The sequence below is a fragment of the Thamnophis elegans genome, chromosome 1 (genome assembly GCF_009769535.1).
Source record: "Thamnophis elegans isolate rThaEle1 chromosome 1, rThaEle1.pri, whole genome shotgun sequence".
NCBI classification, from domain to species: Eukaryota; Metazoa; Chordata; class Lepidosauria; order Squamata; family Colubridae; genus Thamnophis; species Thamnophis elegans.
Window position 1 is genome coordinate 47,818,368 of NC_045541.1, and position 18,998 is coordinate 47,837,365.

The window sequence follows — 18,998 nt, forward strand, 5'->3', positions numbered from 1 at the left end:
TGATGTTATTGGAATAAGGAGAAAAGTGCTGGCATAAATTAAGCTTGTTTCCCTCATGGGCAAGGACAATGTCATGAAGATACAGCATGAAGATGATTAGACATCAGTCAGAAAAGGTCTTCGGCTGCATTTCCTCCATAAAAAGTTATTGTGTACTAGGACCGTGGGTTGTGCCGAAATGACTGAGGCGGAGACAGGAATAAAGAGGCTAACAAGTTTATTCCTGAAAGTAACAAGCTAACAGTGTGGAACCAGCTTCAGACAGGAACAGCGGCTTTTCATCTGACAGCTCCCTTTTTATACTAAGAGCTATCAGATGGCCAGCCAATCAGCTGTCGAGTAACTTCCGCTTAAACACAACTTTATTGAGCATGCTCAGAACGTGACACTCCTCCCCCCTATGCTTGCACAAGCGTAGTCTTGTAGATAGGCCGGGCACTACCTAACGCGGCTGGATGCGCGAGGTCCTCCATCGCCGTCTTGGGATGCTGGACGATCCTCTGAGGACTCTGCTGCGCAGAATGGCAACGGCACGGGTCGCAGAGGCACCCAGGACTGGGCTGGCCCACCAAGTCACCGTTTCGAGCTTCGGCATCTGCTGGTCGATCGCTCGCAGCAATGGCATTTTGGGGCCCTGCGCTGTCCTCCCTCGGTTGCAGGACAGACGGGTCGGGCGGTAGGCACCTCCTGCTCCGCAACTGGTTGCAGTGGCACTTCCATGTCCTCCCGTCATCTAACTTCACCCTGTAGGAACAGGGTCTGGTCTGGTCAGTCACAACGCCCGGTAGCCACAAGGGATGCCCTACATAGTTCCTAGCATACACCGCCTCCCCCCAGGCAAAGGAGCGGGCACCGCCATGAGAGTCAAAAGGTGTTGGGGTGGCATAGTTGGGATGCAGGCGGTTAAGCGGGGTCCTAAGGCGGTGACCCATTAAGAGCTCCACGGGACTGGAGTTGGTTTCAGGGGATGGCGTGGCATGATGTGCCAACAGGAAAGCGTCAATGCGCTCTTGCCAACTTAGGTGCCCCATCTTGGAGAGGGCTTCCTTGACGGAACGCACCATGTGCTCCGCCAGCCCATTGCTAGCCGGGTGGAACAGGGAGATGAGCGCATGCCGGACCCCCAGCGAAGCCAGGTAAGCCTCGAAAGAGGTGGACGTCAGCTGGGGACCATTATCAGACAGCAGCACGTCCGGAAGCCCATGGGTGGCGAACAGCTTCCTGAGAGCCCCTATCAGTACCTCAGAGGTAGTGGAGGGCCAAGATGTCCTGATCTATGTGCGGCCACCACACGTAACTATACCCTAGCGCCTTCATTCTTACAATGTCGGGATGAGCGCTATGCAGCTGCCCCAAGACAGTAGTCCTCAGTGAGGCCAGAACAACAACGCGGTGGTCCCATAATAGGCAGCCGCATTGAACTGATAGTTCCGTGAGCCGCGTTTTGTAAGGGAGAAACTCAGGGCCTACGGAGTCCTTGGGCCACCCCCTTTTAACCCAATCTAAGACCCGGGAAATAACCTGATCCTTTGCGGACAACTGGGCAATGTCAATGGCAGTGACCGGCAGGTTGAGGTCGTCTACGAGGAACACCAGGGAGTCAGCAGCAGAGTCTTCCAGGGCATCGGAAGGGGGCGATCTGCTTGCCGGGTCAGTGGGAGAGGGAATAGTCGTAGGCGGCGAGGAAGACAGACCAGCGGGTCATGTGAGGGGACATGACTTGCGGGGCCTGTCGGTCACCAGCCAGCAACCTGAGGAGCGGCTTATGGTCGGTGACAATGAGGAACCGGCGGCCGTAGACATAGTGATGGAACCGGCGCACCCCAGCCACTATTGCGAGGGCTTCTTTGTCTATTTGTGCATAGTTCTGTTCCGCCGGGGAAAGGGTGCAGGAGAAGAAGGCCACTGGAACATCCGCGCCAGTGGGCAATTGGTGGCAGAGGACGGTGCCAACCCCGTAGGGGGAAGCGTCGCAGGCCAGCACAAGAGGCAAGTGTTCGCTGTATTGGGCAAGCACTACAGATGCTTGACAGCACGGAAGGCGGCAGCTTCCCTGCGGCCCCACAGCCAGGGTGCATTAGAGTCCAGGAGGCGATGGAGTGGTTCGGCCACGGACTCTTTGTGGGGCAGGAAAAATGCGTAAAAATTCAGGAGGTCTAAAAAGGCCTGTAACTCAGCTCTATTCTTTGGAGGAGGGGCCTCCACGATGGCTTTGGTTTTGGCAGCAGTCGGGTGGATGGCTTGGGCATCAACTAAGAACCCCAGGAACTCTACCTGGTGGACGGCGACATGGCACTTGTCTTTCTTGACCTTAAGGCCGACTTGCTGGAACCTACGTAGGACAGCTCTTAGCCGTGCCATGAGCTCACCACGGTTGGATGCAGAGATGTACGGGACGACGCCTCAGAGTCCTTGGAGCAGCCGCTCCATTAAGCTTTGAAAGAGTCCTGGGGCGATGCTGACCCAAACTGCAATGGGCAGCACTTGAAGGCGCCCTGGTGTGTGATGATGGTTTGAGCTTCAGCCGCGGCATCGTCGACTACCAGCTGCTGGTAGGCTGAGGTCCAGCTTTGCAAAGATGGAGCCTTCGCCCAAGGTGTGGAGTAGGTGTTGTACCACCGGCACCGGGTATGCATTGAATGGCAGGGCGCGGTTGATCGAGCAACAGTAGTCAGCGCAGATCCTGACGCTGCCATCAGGCTTGATGGGCAAGACAATGGGGGTCTCCCAACGTGCATGGTCCACCGGCTCCAAGACCCCTTGAGCAACGAGCTTGTCAAGCTCAGTGTCTACCTTTGGTTTGAGGGCAATGGGCACCCTCCGAGGTTTCATTCTGATGGGAGGCACGGACAGGTCGAGGTTGAAGGACACCAGGGTGCCAGTGTATTGGCCCAGCTGGCCGTCGAACACTGCAGGGAACTCGTTGACAAGGCAGTCCAGATCTGAGTTCCCAACATGATGGATGCCACTGATTTGCAAGCCGAGGGACTGGAACCAGTCCAAGCCGAGAAGGCTGGGAAGCTTTCTCTCTACGATGATGAGTGGCAGCCGGCCTTCAAACCCCTTGAACTATACTCTAACTTTGCTAGTGCCGATCACAGGAATCAGGTTGCCCTGATAGTCTCTAAGAATCAAATTGCAACTCTGTAATCAGCGCTTAGCAAGATGTGGAATGAGGCATTTGATGGTGCTCCACTACACGATAGAGGTTGCGGAGCCAGTGTCTAACTTCATCTGGCATGGGCTTCCTTCAATGTTGACAGTCAGCTGGATCTTCTTTTGCAGGCTGTGGCATGACTGCCAGTTAATCAGGTCACAGTGAATTGCGTTCCGGAGAATGGCATGGCAATCGACTCTAGGTTTCTTAGGAACATCTTATCTGCCCCGGAACTGCTGTGACCTGTCAGCTTGGAGCTCTGAGGAGGACATGGGCTGGGCAGCCCGGCACACCCTGGCGATGTGGCCTTTTCTGCCACAACATTTGCAGAGGACTTGCCTGAATCTGCACTCAGCTCTCTCGTGGTTGCCTCCGCACCCACTACATGCAGATTTAGGGTCACCCCTGCGTCTTTGGAAGCTCTTTTTGTTCGCCTCATAAAGGCGGTTAATGTCCTCCTCCCCATCGGGGTCTGAGTCTTCGCTCCCATCCCCTTGGGGCAGGGCAGCCATGCTGAAAGTTCCTGAGGGGTGAACTCCGGCAGCCGGCTGGTTTTGTGTGATGGTGGCTAGAGAGGATGCAGCCAGCTCAGTGGCGCGAACTTCATCAAAAGCGGACTGGAACGACAGGTCAGCCTTTGCCAGAAGGTGCCTCTGGAGCTTAAGGTCACGAATGCCACAAACCAGATGGTTGAGAAGGGCCTTGTTGAGGTCCCTAAACTCGCAGTGAAGGGCTGCAGACCGTAGCGCAGCAACATAGTTATTAACGGATTCCCCTTCACTTTGATTCCACTGATGGAAGGTGTGCCGGCAGGCAATTTTGGATGGCGATGGGGCATAATGGCTTTTCAACTTTGCCATCAGCGTTTGCCATGGGACTGCCTTGATGGGCTCAGGGGCTGTGAGAGCCCTTGCCGTATGGAACACATCCGTTCCGCAAACTGACAGGAAAAATGCGCATTTTCGTTCACCCATCAACTCGGTGAGGTCGTGTGCGACCAAGAAACTTTCAAAACGGGCCGTATAGGACTCCCACGTCTCGGAGCCTTGGTTGAATGGCGCAAAAGTTAATGTGGCCATTCCTGTCAGGCTGGCGGCGACATCTCATCACGACAGAGAAACTCGGTTCCTTAGTGACTCAGCTAGTGACTTCAGCAGTAGTGACCAGCTAGCTCACGCCTCAGTTCGGCGATCCCACCTTCGTCGCCAGTATTGTGTACTAGGACCGTGGGTTGTGCCGGAATGACTGAGGCGGAAACAGGAATAAAGAGGCTAACAAGTTTATTCCTGAAAGTAACAAGCTAACAGTGTGGAACCGGCTTCAGACAGGAACAGCGGCTTTTCATCTGACAGCTCCCTTTTTATACTAGGAGCTGTCAGATGGCCAGCCAATCAGCTGTCGAGTAACTCCCACTTAAACACAACTTTATTGAGCATGCTCAGAACGTAACAAAAGTCATTCCACCTCCCCCATCACCCCTAATAAAATAATCCAATACAGGATAATCCAAAAATAGAGTTATCTTTAAACATTCTCGCTTCTTGGAAAGCATTCTTCCGTCAGTTCTTATATGCTCTATGTAAACTAACGTATAGAGTATGGAGAAGGGGGAAGGAAGGAAATACTAGGTTTTATTTCTGCTCACTTCTGAATGATTTCAGAGATCTTCCTTTGCCAACATCCAGTTGTGAATGTGGGCATTCATACTTCATCAGGTACCAGAAGAAGCAACTATTATAAAAAGAAAAAAGGCAGGAAATTTGGTAAATTCCTCTATTTTGGACCAATCGTGCCCTGTTTTGGTGGCATCCCCCCTCTGATGGAAGAGCTCAGAATGATAATAGCATTGCTGACATATTATCCCCACGGTATATATTTTAAAATTTGTTATAAAGAGATCATATTCATGTTATGATAGTGGAAGGGTATAGAGCTTTATAAAAAGTAGATTTGCATTCAAATGTTTATATAGTAGGTTGTTATTGACTAATTACAGTAGTTTTAAAGCTTTAAAGTCTTATAAAAAGGTCCAAGTAGTATCTGCAGATAGACCCACAGTTTTGAAATTGACTAATAGAGGAACATAATACTTTTGGAAAGTATATATTTTTTTAAAACATTCATAAATGTATTTCTAAGCTGAAGAGAGATTTGATTTTTCAGGGGTAGAAGACCTGCAGCCAAATGTGAAGGAGGGTAACATTGCAATTCAGTATCTGGAGACCCATAGGGCACTTCCTTATAAATACTCATGCATGAACATGTGCACATATACATATATTTCCACAAGTGTCTTTAACATTGCCATAGAATTCTGCATAGTCAGTCTTCCGACAATAATTCTTGCAACTGATAATGTATGCTAAAATTGACATCCAGTAAGTCCTTCCATCCCCCCTCCCCGAAAATAAATGCTCAATTTAAGCATACTGAAATGGTAACATAGTGTAATGGAGTCTCAGATTTCACTTTGGCAGTTTTTTAAAAAAACATTAATTTATATGCCGCACACCTTGTTAGCCAAAGCAACTTGATGAAACTAGTGAAAAGTAACAAGTTGGCATTGAGCATTGACTTAAGCTGGGTGGACAGAACCCCAGCAGGCTGAAGCAAGACTGGTGCCATGGGAGACCAACCTTCCCACATCTCATTTTCTCTTGCACTACATCTGTACTAGAAAGCTGTGCACTGTATTACTGAATTGTTACAAGTGCTTCCCATAGTAGTTGCATAATAGCTAAAACATCATTAAAGACTCCCATGAAATTTGTACATAGATTAATTCAGATGTTTCATATAGCTTGCATGTACCAACACATCTCAATAGCATTGTTCCTTAAATGTATTGTTAACATGCAGCATATTTATCAAGTCTGCATATAAATCTTATATTTACTCCTCCAATATATTTAGATGCATACTGTCTCATAATTACAAATTATTCTTCATGGGTGGGTCTGTGTGTTTCTCAATCTCAGGTCTTCTACCCAGAGATCAGGGTATTTGAGAGTTCTGCATATTATCTAAGCTTGTTCCTAGCACTGCACTCTTCTGGATAGAGAGCTCTGATGTCATCTGTTGGAACCACTCTCCCAATTTAGGAGTCATAATCCAAAGTGCCCTACCATCACTGGGACCACTTTGGCTTTTATTATGGCCTTCCTTCAGGCCCTTCTCCAGTTTCTTACACTCCTTCTTTCTGATGTTGCTGTCACTTGTCACTACTATATCACTACTGCTTCTCCTGGTCCTTGTCTACTCTCCCAATGTCTGGTTGATTGGTCAATACTTTTCTGTCTGTGTAGATCATAAGATCTTAGCTTTCTTACTCTCCAGAATCTTTTGTGGGATATCCTATCTAGACTTAGGAGAGTAGCTCATATTCTGTATCCAATGCAACCTATTATACACCAAATAGTGTATAATATTCCTGCCAACTATGTGTTGGAGTTGAATTGTCTCTGAGGCATCTCTGCAGAACTTGCATTTTGAGTCATGTCTGGTGTGGTAGACCCCTACTTTTATGGATCTGAGGTTTAGTACTTATTCTTATGCTGCTATGATCAGTACCTCAGTACTGTCTTTTAGTCCAATCCTTTCCACCCAGTGGGGGAATTACCCAGTGTCTACCATCTCAGCTATCTGTTGACAGTACATCCCATGCAGGGTCTTTTCTTGTCTTGCCAGGGCACTTCTGATTGATCTTCCACCCACATCTGCTGCTATGTAGGCATTCTCTCTTCTGCACTATATTCAGATTTCATCTATGATAGTGGCTTTGACATTCACTACAACATGACTGCCCCTTTTCCCCCTAGTGTATAGTCTCTAGATGTTGGACATGGGATGGAAACCTCCATACATTGTAAGGAGCTTCCAGGTTTTTGGCAGCTTCCATGACCTTTGTCCAGCTCTCTATACCAACAGGGTATTTGAGGACTGGCAGAGTATACATCTTGATAGCATGGATCTTGCGCTTCCCACTGAACTGGCCCCTCACGACTTGACTCATTCTTTAGTGGTATTTGGATGTTGCTGTCTATCTCATGGTTCCTATTTGACTGTGAGATACCAAAGTACTCGTAATTGCTCTGTGTGTCCACTATGTGTGTGTGTGTATGTATATGTGTGTGTATGTGTATACATATACATATATATTTGTTTTCGTAGATTTTCATGGGTACAGGTATGCAGGTCTTGGCGTATTCGGGTCTTTTCCCGTGTAAGATTGAGAGTATCTTGGTGACATTTCGACGAGGTCCCACTCGCCATCTTCAGACTGGTGCCTTTGGACATATTGACATAACACACAATACAATGGGAACAGTATGAAAACAAGTTGAAAAATCCTAATAAAGAAAGCGCAGAGCACTGCTTGGGAGGAATGCTGTTGACAGAATTCATTATCGGAATGAATGGGAGCATCCCAGTAGTATTAGACTTGTAATATATTGAATGTAGTACAGAAGTGGAATGCCCATTAGGGCAACACTTGATAAAAATATTTACTCTGCGTTTTATTACCATTTTACCTGTATTATCTTAAATTGATTTTACATTGCCTGAGAAACAGAACAAAAGAGGATGTAAATGCATGCTAGAAATATTCCCTGAACGTTGTTCCTTAAAAAATGCTGATTTAGAGATGGATATTGTAGAATTCATTTGAAATCTCAGATACTAAACAAAAGCAAAAACAGCAATAAAGTTTCTAACTAGCTTTTAACATTTTTGGCAGCTTATGCTATTTGTTATTTAAAAGCCAATACAACTTAGGTAGGTATAGATTTTAACAGAGGCTCAAATTTTAAGCATACTTTATTTATTTGATTTTAATGCTTAAATATCCTTTTCTTAATTATTCAGTGTGGTTTATAGAAATTAAAACACTGGGCTGAGTTTAGACTTCTACTGGATCCGTCAGGGAGAAAGGAAAGAGCTCAATCAGTTCTTGCCAATTTCTGCAAATGAGGGCACTAGCTATGTTAGGCCAAAACAGAATTAGGGAAATGGCAAACTCTCATATAGATTACAGAGCACAGGCATGGGAAGAAAGAAACTGGCAAAACTCAATTCCTCTCCCTTTTCTATCAGAGAGCATCCACTGCAATCCTGTGACTTCAGCCCTCCCACTCACCAAAAAATTACCCTGGCTCTAGTTAAACTAATAAGCGAATCTAAATGCATCAGTATTCATTCATTCAAATAAAACCATTCAAAGAAATCCGGAGCTAATAAGAACAAAATGTTGCATGACTATGTAAACTGTCACATTATTCAGAGGTATAAACAAAAAGGCACTGGAACACTTTCTCGTCCCCGTCCCTCCTTCACATCCTTCCACTCACTGACCCTATTTATGCCTCTCTAAACAATGGAAGCCATGTCATGCAGGGCTTCAGTGTAAACAGCAAAATACCTATTACAGACAGCAACACAGCCTCCACTATCCAAAAGAGAAGTGTAACTGAAGAGTATTTCAGAAAACTTGAGCTTCAGAAGGGAGAGCAGAAAGATGGGTTGCATAAACTGCCTTACCAATCATTGCACTCTGTTCAAAAACTTTAATGCATTGATGATGCAATTCTGGGCACATTTACTCAGTTAAAAGCTTGGCTCCCAGATAAGAGTGTATGGGGTAAGTGAATAGAATGGAATATAAAACTCTGCATGTGTATTGAAAACTATCTTCTCCTATATGAAGTGGGATAACATCTTATTCTATAGGTGAGTCCTAAATCTTATTTGGGTAAAATCTGAAGCATTAACCACAAGCTTTGCTGTTTCTAATGAATTTAGAGGTGACACTAAGTTTTTATATCTGGTCAAAATACAGAAGATTATATTTCCTACATTGTATTTTGCTATCTAGTATTTTGTATTTGAGATACTACTGAGTATTTTATCATTACCTTCATCCTCATCATAATCACTATTTAAGATAATTTGGTCATGTTATTGTTTGCCAGTTGGAGTAACTTAGTTTCTTCCCAAAATATAGTAATCCTCTAACCTTATTTTTACATACTTTTACTTTCATCTTCCAATAGTCTGCTCTATATCCCAAATATGTTCTGGTTAAACCTCACAAAAGATAGCAGGCTGCCCAGGGCAAAAGTCCACTTTATGAATGGATGCCAGTTCTACCAGGTGATAGAACAGTTCTTTGTTTTTAAATGAAAATAGTTCATTGCTTCAACACCTTTCTTTCATAATATTGAAACAATCAAAATTCAGGTGATTGTATTTTTCAATTTCACAACTTCATCAATACGTCTTTTTTAGGCTTAACAGATAGGATCCTTTCAGAGCAGATACCAATGAGGCATTTTATCTCATGCAATTCATTATTCTGTACTCCACCCCAACAAAAATTGCCTTTGAAGTGTGTATGAGAGACTGTTGTATTTTTTGTCTGCAACCAGAATGTCAAGTGACATAAAGTTTTTTTTCTTTGTAGAGTTTTGTTAAATGATAATGCCTTAGATGAACATAATAGAAGATACTTCTAAATATAAACAGTTTTCTTTTAAAAAATAATGATCAAATCAATTTCACAAACACTTCATATTTTTTCTTCAGGCAGAAAAGACAGGCCCTTCTCATTATTTATCTTAAGAGTGTGATAGAGTTCTGTGGAGAAAAATACTGTCTGCTTCAGGAAAAATAATCATGGGATTTTTGGTCAAGCAGCAAAAGAAATCATTGTTTCAAAAATTATCTTATGTTCAAGAAAGAGAAAGTTTCGCAGAATATATAAGGAAAATAAAGACCTTATTTATTATTTAAGGTTACATTTTAAAGGGAAAAAAGTTCAAACACTATTAGTTGTAATATTCAGTTTGATGTTTCCATGAGGTGATTTTACAATTCCTATTGTGAGGCTTTCCTTATTTCATTTAGTTAAATGAGATCTTGAGACTATGTCATTAAAAAAAAAGACCTAACTGAGAAGTAATGCCAAATTTTGGACAACTATGGGATTCAGGAATGACACTGGTGCATGATGATGCATAGAAATGTGGATAACAGGTCTAATTATACATAATCATACTTTCTCATAGTTACTAGCATGTAGTAGAAGCAACGTGGAATAGAAGTAACTGACAGGCAAAAGATAATGGAGGAGAAAATAAACTAAACTGCATGGAAATCAAAACATTTTCAATGGTTTCCCATCTCTGCAAAATAGATAATATTAGCCTGTTGTATGCAGTATCAGGTATCTAGTTTATGGAATTGACAAGTAACCCAGTTTTACTTTTTGTTCAAATAAATTATTCAGCAAAAATGAGCAGGAAATTTATCTTGATTGTGCACAGTAGCAGCATACAAAGGTATCAATAATGAAAAGAGAGTAGCTCTGTAATGCTCATTATCCATCGTTTTCTCCTCTGCCTTCTAATAAATAACCACTTTCAAATGAAATATAAGAGCCTGACAGGAAGGGTTAAACAAGCTCTCTTCTATTTGTTTGTTTGTTTGTTTGTTGGATTTATATGCCATCCTTCTCCCAAAGGACTCAGGGTGGCGTACAACATTTAAAAAAAGACATATTACAAAAGTTAAAAAGGAAATTAGATAGAGTATCCAAAAACAAACCCAATTAATATTAACAATAACATTTTAAAAATTAGATTAAAATTAACAATTAAATCAATCATTTATTTTATTTTGTTCAGGCCAGGCCGGCTTGCTGGAAAAGCCAACTTTTTAGGGCGTGTCGGAAGGATCGGAGGTCAGGGATTATGCGAAGCTCCGGGGGCAGCTCATTCCAGAGGGAAGGCGCTCCCACAGAGAAGGCTCTCCCCCTGGGGGTTGCTAGCCGACACTGTCTGGCCGATGGCACCCTGAGGAGGCCAACTCTGTGGGATCGCACTGGATGGTGGGAGGCTACCGGTGGCAGTAGGTGGTCTCGCAGGTACCCTGGGCCTGTCTTATCTGTGGATCAGGCAAATCGTCGGAAGGTTCCACCAATTCTACAGCATTTTATTCTGAGCAGACCTACTGTATGTAAAGTTATGCAATACAGCGGAATCATTAGATGTTATGAAAATACATGATTTGGGGATGGGCAGGAGATTATCCAAAGCAGCCTGCTAGGCTGGATTAATCCAATTTTCAACATTTAGAGAACTGTGGATTCTAATTGGAAACCAAAACCCCTACTTTTCCACATACTGATATCCAGTTTTCCAAAAAGACTAGGTGCAATTTATCATCAACTACGTAAGTGAAAAAATAAAAGATATCTGACTTGTAGTATTGTTTAATTGACTTCTAGTATTTAGAATTTTTTTGTTGACCACAGAATATTTTTTGGAAATGAAAAAAAGAACCCTTGAAAATGTTAACCTTCCCTCTCAGCTGTTATGAAATGTATTCAATATTAATTGTTTACTCCTACCAATAATTTCTGAAACATCTAACAGTGATAAATTGTTAAATTACCATGATAAATAGCATGGATTATGAGTTCATATTGATTGATTGATTAAACAAATAGAAGTATCTTGAAGATTTAACATGGGAACAACTTGGAAATTACTCCACCATGTTTTTATTTTATCTTTTTTAATTAGAAACAAGCTTGGTTGGTTCTTCTGATCAGGAATTAGGTGTGAAATGAAAGACCCTGAGTTATATAGTTATACAATTGATCTCACCATCCAACCTATCACAATTTCCTTCCAGATCAGTGAGTAAGCAACAGCAGTTCCATAAATTTATATTTCCATGTAGAGAACCTGATCAGAGTTAAAGAAGCATAAAAGAGTTGTACATGTTGTACAATTTTTCTGTTATGGCCAAGGGTAAATAATTTGGTGGTAAATTTTAATGTCTGATTAGGGTGTTCTATATTTGTTTTTATTTTAATAAAAGAGGCATAGCTGCCTTTTCAAAGTAGCAATTTTTAAAGAGTCTTAAAATGGAAAATGTTTTATGGTAAAACCATATAATAATTTTATAAAAGAACATATTTATGAATGCTTAATGATTATAAGCCTGAGCTGTATATAGGTCTTGTAATATCTCTATTGTCCAAATTAGCAGTTAGACTCATAGGGCTTTCAGCCCTCTCTAAGAGGTTTACAGAGTCAGCATATCGCCCCCACAGTCTGGGTCCTCATTTCACCCACCTCGGAAGGATGGAAGGCTGAGTCAACCTTCAGCCGGTGAGATTTGAACCGCCGAACTGCAGATAACAGTCAGCTGAAGTGGCCTGCAGTGCTGCACTCTAACCACTGCGCCACCTCGGCTACCTACCAATTCCTATCAAGATCATTTTCAAATATATATTAGACAACCAATGCCCCATTTCCATTGAGGATGGAATATGGGGGATCATAGGTTAGAAAGCGTGCTTGAGGGTGCTTGGGAATATACAAGAGGCCCCAGTTCAGGGATGGTGATGGCGATGTGGGTGGGAAAGGCATATGTGAGGGGAGGATTCACAGGAGTTCATTTCTCCCCCTCCCTCCCTCCCTCCCTCCCTATATCCCTTCTTTTTTCAGTAGGCAGATAAATGGTTGCTGCTGGGTGGGGGAGGGAACAAGGAATTGCAAGTCTGGCTGGGAAACTGTCATGGACATTTAAAATGAAGATCACATGACCACAGCATCAGTGCAGCAGCCAATAGCCTGAAGCATCCAAGTTTGATTCCCTCAGGAGTTGAGGTACCTTGATTTACAAAATTGCTGCCCTACAATTGCTTCATTTCATCCAGTTAAAGGTCATGATAATAAGAGTTTTAGTAGCATATAGGTACCTTAATTAAGAACTCAAGATTTCAAGTATTGTTTGCAAGAGAAGGCTTCTTTTCATCTATTGTGGAGAACCCATCTTTGTTTTCTCCAAACAGTCATTAGGAATGGAGTATGCTCTTTTGTGTATTTTAATATAGTTTCATGCACAACTGTGGACAAATCAAAATGGATACAAAGTTAAAAAAAAACATTTACTAACATTTACTGAAACATTCATACCTGTTTTGCTATTTCTTCATTTAAATATATAATGCATAGCTTATTTATGCTTTTTATTCTTTTTAACTCAAGGAAAGAAATGATACTAGATGATATGTTATTTCAATACGCAGAAAAATAAAAATCCTTAATCATGTAAATTATGAAAACAATGTCATATGAGTAGACCATACTTTGAGCATCCTATTTGTTAGCTTTATATCCAGCCTTTTTTCCAAGGAGCTTAAGATAAAGTTTACAGCATTTTCTCTTATAAATTTTCCCTTAACAATCATATGGGAGACGTTACTGTCATACAATCAGAAGTGAGAGTCCTTGGATAAAGGAAGACTTGAAAGTGGGCTGCCCCATCTTCAAATCTTACAAATTTTAATTATTACTTTGTTCTCACCTCTGGATGTGAGTTGAACATGTGTGCAGGAATACAAAAGTGAAAATAATCTCATCTACCACTAGAGCCTAGCATTTTCTGGTGATAGTAGTCATTCCTCATTTGGAGAAATATGTGAACATATTATGGAAATGGATGGAAAAAGCATATAAAATTGCTAATATTAAAGCATAGGGCATTGTTGCATTCTTTGTTCTTCCCTTTCCTCCATAGTGGCTGCTTGAGCATTTGGAAAATAAGCTAAACATCTGAAGTTAGTCAAAGTCCATGAGTCAAAATCCAGATAATAATGATCTTCAGTCACTTCAGTAGGCCAGATTTGATCTGAACCAATGACCGAAAGGTTAAAGGCTCCATATACTATTACCAAACTTCTGAGCAATCAATTCACAGGATACGCTATGTATCTGATATCCTGCAAGGTGGCCCTTATCAGCAAGAAGAGGCACTGATTCACACTAAAAGTGCATTAGTAAAATAATGATTTATACATGAGAACCTCTGAACCAAACTCTATTGCTGGCAGCTGAGATTAGTAATAGGGTTAGATGAAGTCTCACGAAGTTGATCTGAATGTTTAATATATCAAGTTAATTATGCTTGATATATTGAAAGTTGTTTTATTCTTTTTGCATACCATTGCAATAGCTATTCCAAGTCTTTACAAAATCATTACCATATTTGTAGTGAAGATAATCCCAAAACTATCTAGATTTTTAGGAAAACTGAAATATTTCTATTAATATCAAACTCAGATGAGGTAATCAGAGTGCTTCCTGAAATAGTTAACAAAATTATTTCAAGTAAACATCTCATTTCTGTATCTGTCAAAAGCTTTTTAGAATTCATAATACAGAAATAAGGAACTGTACAAAGGTTGAGGTGGACAAAAGTAGAAATTAATCAGAGATTGAAAAGAATATGACATGATTTGTTTCAGCTCAAAAATGATGGGTTGTCTTTGGTTTTTTCATAAACAATTGGAATGGCTACTTTATTTCACTGACATGAAAGAACAATATTTCTATAATTTTATTTTTAACATTTTTAAGGAACAAGCATAAGATGTAATTGAGTTTATTTTAAAACTTATAATTAATTGCACATCTTTTGTAATCATCTGCCCATATGTGTATTGAAGGTTGCAACTTCTTTATTCCAGTGACAGCAGGATGCAGATGTTAATCTGCTTTGCAAATGAAATAACCTTGAATAGTAAAGTAAAAGTTATTTGAGAGAGTCTTTAACAATTGTTTCACAAGCATTTTAGAGTCACTTCTATGCCTGACATTTTATATGTAGAGCAGAATTTTCTTCTCAAAGGCTTGTTACAAAAATGAAAAATTATAGCTAGGAAATAAAATTATTAATACCTGGATAATTATTCAAAAAGAAATAGCACAATAATACAATTATCCTCACAGCACCTATTTATTTCGCTATATGTCACTTCAATTAAGCAAAGGAAAAACACATTATCTTCAGTATCTGTAAATCTCTTGTCAAAGTCAAAAAATAAAGTTGTTGATTTTTAGTTATGAACCCATTTTCTCTACCACTATCATGCTTGGAGAGATAAAGGTCTCCTTTTTATCCTTGGAAAGCCAGAAGACATATTATTATAGAAACTAAGCAAAGTGTTGAAAAGAATACTTAGTTCAAAACTTAGTTCAAAACTTAGCCTGCACAAAAGCTACAATTTATTAAATAACTTTTTATTTCAAGTTAAATATTAAATCTTTGTCCTTTTTCACTACTGATATTTTAATCTAGATAATTCAGAATGATTTGTTACTTGATTTAATACTGTGAATTTTTTTATGAAATATATTTTACTCTTATTTCAATACATTTTATTGGTTAATGTCATATTACACTGGTAAACAGAACTGATACAGAAGGAGCTTACAATCATTTTGTTTGAGACATCAATATAATTACTAACCTAGAATCAGACATTCAGTTTTTTCCCCGAAAGTAGACATGAACTTCTTACCTTTCTACTCTTAAACTCTATCAGCAGTAAGCGCTGATTTCACCATATAGGTCTTATCATTTTGAAAAATCTTTCCTACATGTATAATCTTAAATCATGTCATAAATGCTGGACCCAATAATTTTTACGGGGTTGAACATGTATCAGTAACAGGACAGTGCAACTTTGGGGAAAACATACTCTCTCAACCCAACTTACCTCAAAGTTTTTATTGTTATGAATGTAAGAGGAGAATCACTGTATATGCCATTTTGAACTCCTACATCAAAGGCAACATATAACACAAAATATATAAAACATAAACATATAAATAAATTATAACGACACACCTTTCTCACTTGACGATAAATTACTTTTGAAGTAGGTAGTCCTAGACACTCCTAAACATTCATATTACGAATAATTAACTGTTGTAAGCTCTTTATTAATATCCTTTCTAGGCTAGGGCAAGGTATGTTTAAAACACATCTATGTAATTGGGAATAACTGAAAAATTATAGTTTTCTTCAACTAACTATTCTGCAGAAAAGACCATAGGATAAGAATCAGGATCCAAATAATAAATTCAGTTGTACAAATGTTTGGTCGCTGGAGCAGCATCAAAACCATCCTTGGTCCTGATACAGCAAGTTTTATACCTTCAGTGCAGCACAATATGGACTGAAGTTATGTTAAGAGTGTTGAGAGACACAGTGTGGAGTAGTGCAAGGTAGACGCATAGAGCAGATCATTTACATGCCATTCTGATCTATTCAATTTCAAAATAACTGATGAAATCAGTTTGCAAGATTGAACTGCCAATAAGTGAGCTAACTGTAGGGTTCGGATTTACAAATTAAACTTTTAATTTAAAAAAAATGATGTGACTTCAGATGGCACCGTATTTTTACAGTTTATTTTTCCAAAGATTCTTTCACCAGGCCAATCTGTAAAAGTTCCTCCTAATAGGTTTTCTTTTGCGTGAATAGAGATGTTCCATTGCATACATCTCTATTAATAACTATAGTTTAACAAAATACCTTACTCTCTTCTTATGCTGTATGTGTACAAATCTTTAATTGAGTTTGACTGTTACTTTAGCTGAGAGACCCACATTGAATAAAGTTTTAGTGGGGTATATTTAACGGGAAGTTTCAGTCAATAAATGAACTTGAATTTCCGATGGCTGACCTCACTCTCCCAACATAGCCTGATAGCAAGAACACTGAACTGAATAATTATGTAATGCAAAAATAAACACTGCTCCAATATACAAGTTCAGCTTTAAAAAATAATTTGGATTTAAAGCATAATAATAATTAATAAAAATAGATACAGTTTTTAAAATATAAGTGGTTAGTACTAGCTAGGTCAAGAATTAGGATTCAATTATGGGAACTGCATCATAGATTTTACATTGACTGTACTTCATTTAACATTATCTGAAAATGTCACCTATAATATAAGGCATAAGAAACACATTATGTCTTTGTTTATAGAGTCAAGCAAAAAACTGAATCTTTTTTATTACTGAATACCTGATCTTAAGCTTTCAGCTCTATTACAATGTATTTTCTTCTTTGATATACTTGTATATTATTATCTATATTCTCAGGTGATCCTAAATCAGCCATTTCATTTGCTAACAAAATATAAAGTAACAGTGTTCAGTCTTGGATTCCCAGTAGCTTATTGATCTATTCATTTCTTCCTGGCACTAATACTGAAAATGACAAATGAATGTAGTTGCCTTTATTATATGAATAGAACACCCCATTTAACAATGGATATAGCAAAAGTGTGTATATCTCTAAATTCCCTAATATATTAAGGTTTATCATATATGATAACGTAAGATAAAAAGAGCAAATTAAATGAGAAAAAAGAAAGAAGGGTTTGCATTATTACTAGACCTTTTCTCTAAAATAACTGATAATCTCCTAGTGAAGAGGTAAAATTGGCATTGTACCGTCCTGCTGTGTTTTTAATATAATGTGCAGATTCATTGCCTAGTGCTTATTTTATGTGCCTTTTGCAACTCTTCTCAGAGCAGATGTGGCTAATATCTGATTGATTCTGGTCTGAGGGTATTGGATCAGTTAGTTTAATTTCCGTTTTTACTTTTATTAGAGAATAATTTTAGTTTAAAAAGATCAATTTGTTTTATATGCAAAAGGTGATGTTGTTTTTCTACCATGTTTTATTAGCATCTGCTATTTGTCTATTTGTATGTGGTGTGTGAGAGAAAGAAAGACGGTAGAATTTTCTTTCCCCAATTTGAGGTACAGTTAAATCCTGGGGTTAAGAATTAATTCCATTACTGATTCTGTCCTCAAGGTGAATTTGTATGTAAAGTAGAATGGGTTATTTTGTCAAATGTTTGTCTTGCTATGTAGCAGAGAAAAATGGGAGTTCAATGTGACTGAAAATGGACAATACTGTTCTTCTGCAAGCCAAGGAACCACTGAACCCACACAGTCCTTTCATAAACCACTGAAACAGGTTGCACAATATACTAAAAATGCACACACTACTTCATGATGCAACTTCAGTGATTCTTCTGTTTGCTGGGGGAAAGCACTGTTTGCCATTTTGGTCAGATCTCATTGCCAATCAGTTATCTGCACGTAGCCTGTCCATAATTTGGAGTGGTTTGTAAGCCAGAGGCTTATAACTTGGGGACTTCCTGTATAAAAGTTCCCAATACAAAAGGCTATTAAAAGAGACAATACATTTCTTTATGTTAATTGGACAATAGAGGTCACTTTCATGCCACTGAAATAGCTGATACATATTTCAATCTGTGCATAAACATTTGATAGACCAGTATTTCCGGCTCAGAGAATGTGTTTAATTTATATGAAATACAGTCCCTTGCATAGTGTGGTATATTTGTGAATATATATATGGACTGGTTTGGAATGTCAGTTTTTCAAACCTGTAATGTAAAAGAAATAATAGCAACATTTCAATATGCAAGGATATTTAATTCAAATCTGATTTTACAAACTAAAAGAAACTAGGTATGCTTAAGAACATTGAATTGATATTTTTGTCTTATACTCAAATGTTTCAATGATATTAGAAAGGCTTAACCTATCGGTCTTATCCAAAATTTCTATCTGTAAATTCATATGTAATGAAGTTCACGAAAGATAAATATTTAGCTTTCTTGGCAAAGATGTCCTTAAAAATAATTGCTAAAGAATGGAAATGTAAATTACTCTGAAAACTTCAAACATACTTTACACATACAGATTCCAGAATCAGCTACTTAAAATGTAAATGGTGTTTTGCAAATTGAGTCCTGGTTGTCTGAGCTGAATCATTAAAGCTATTATTTATCCCAAAATTGACTTTATTATTGCATTTAATTATAATAGAGGATTAAGCCCAAAAGTATTTGACAATCTATTTCTTTTCTTACTATGAATGTTAGATAGCCAGTAATTGACCATTTATAGTATGGTTACCAATTTTATTTGTTTT

The 18,998-nt window shown here is 39.6% G+C and overlaps 1 protein-coding gene across 2 annotated transcripts in view; it reads left to right on the top strand.

Annotated features, from left to right (window-relative positions):
- NCKAP5 (NCK associated protein 5) overlaps positions 1-18,998 on the top strand; it is a 606,853-nt gene that overhangs the window by 586,477 nt on the left and 1,378 nt on the right. The window lies entirely within an intron of this gene.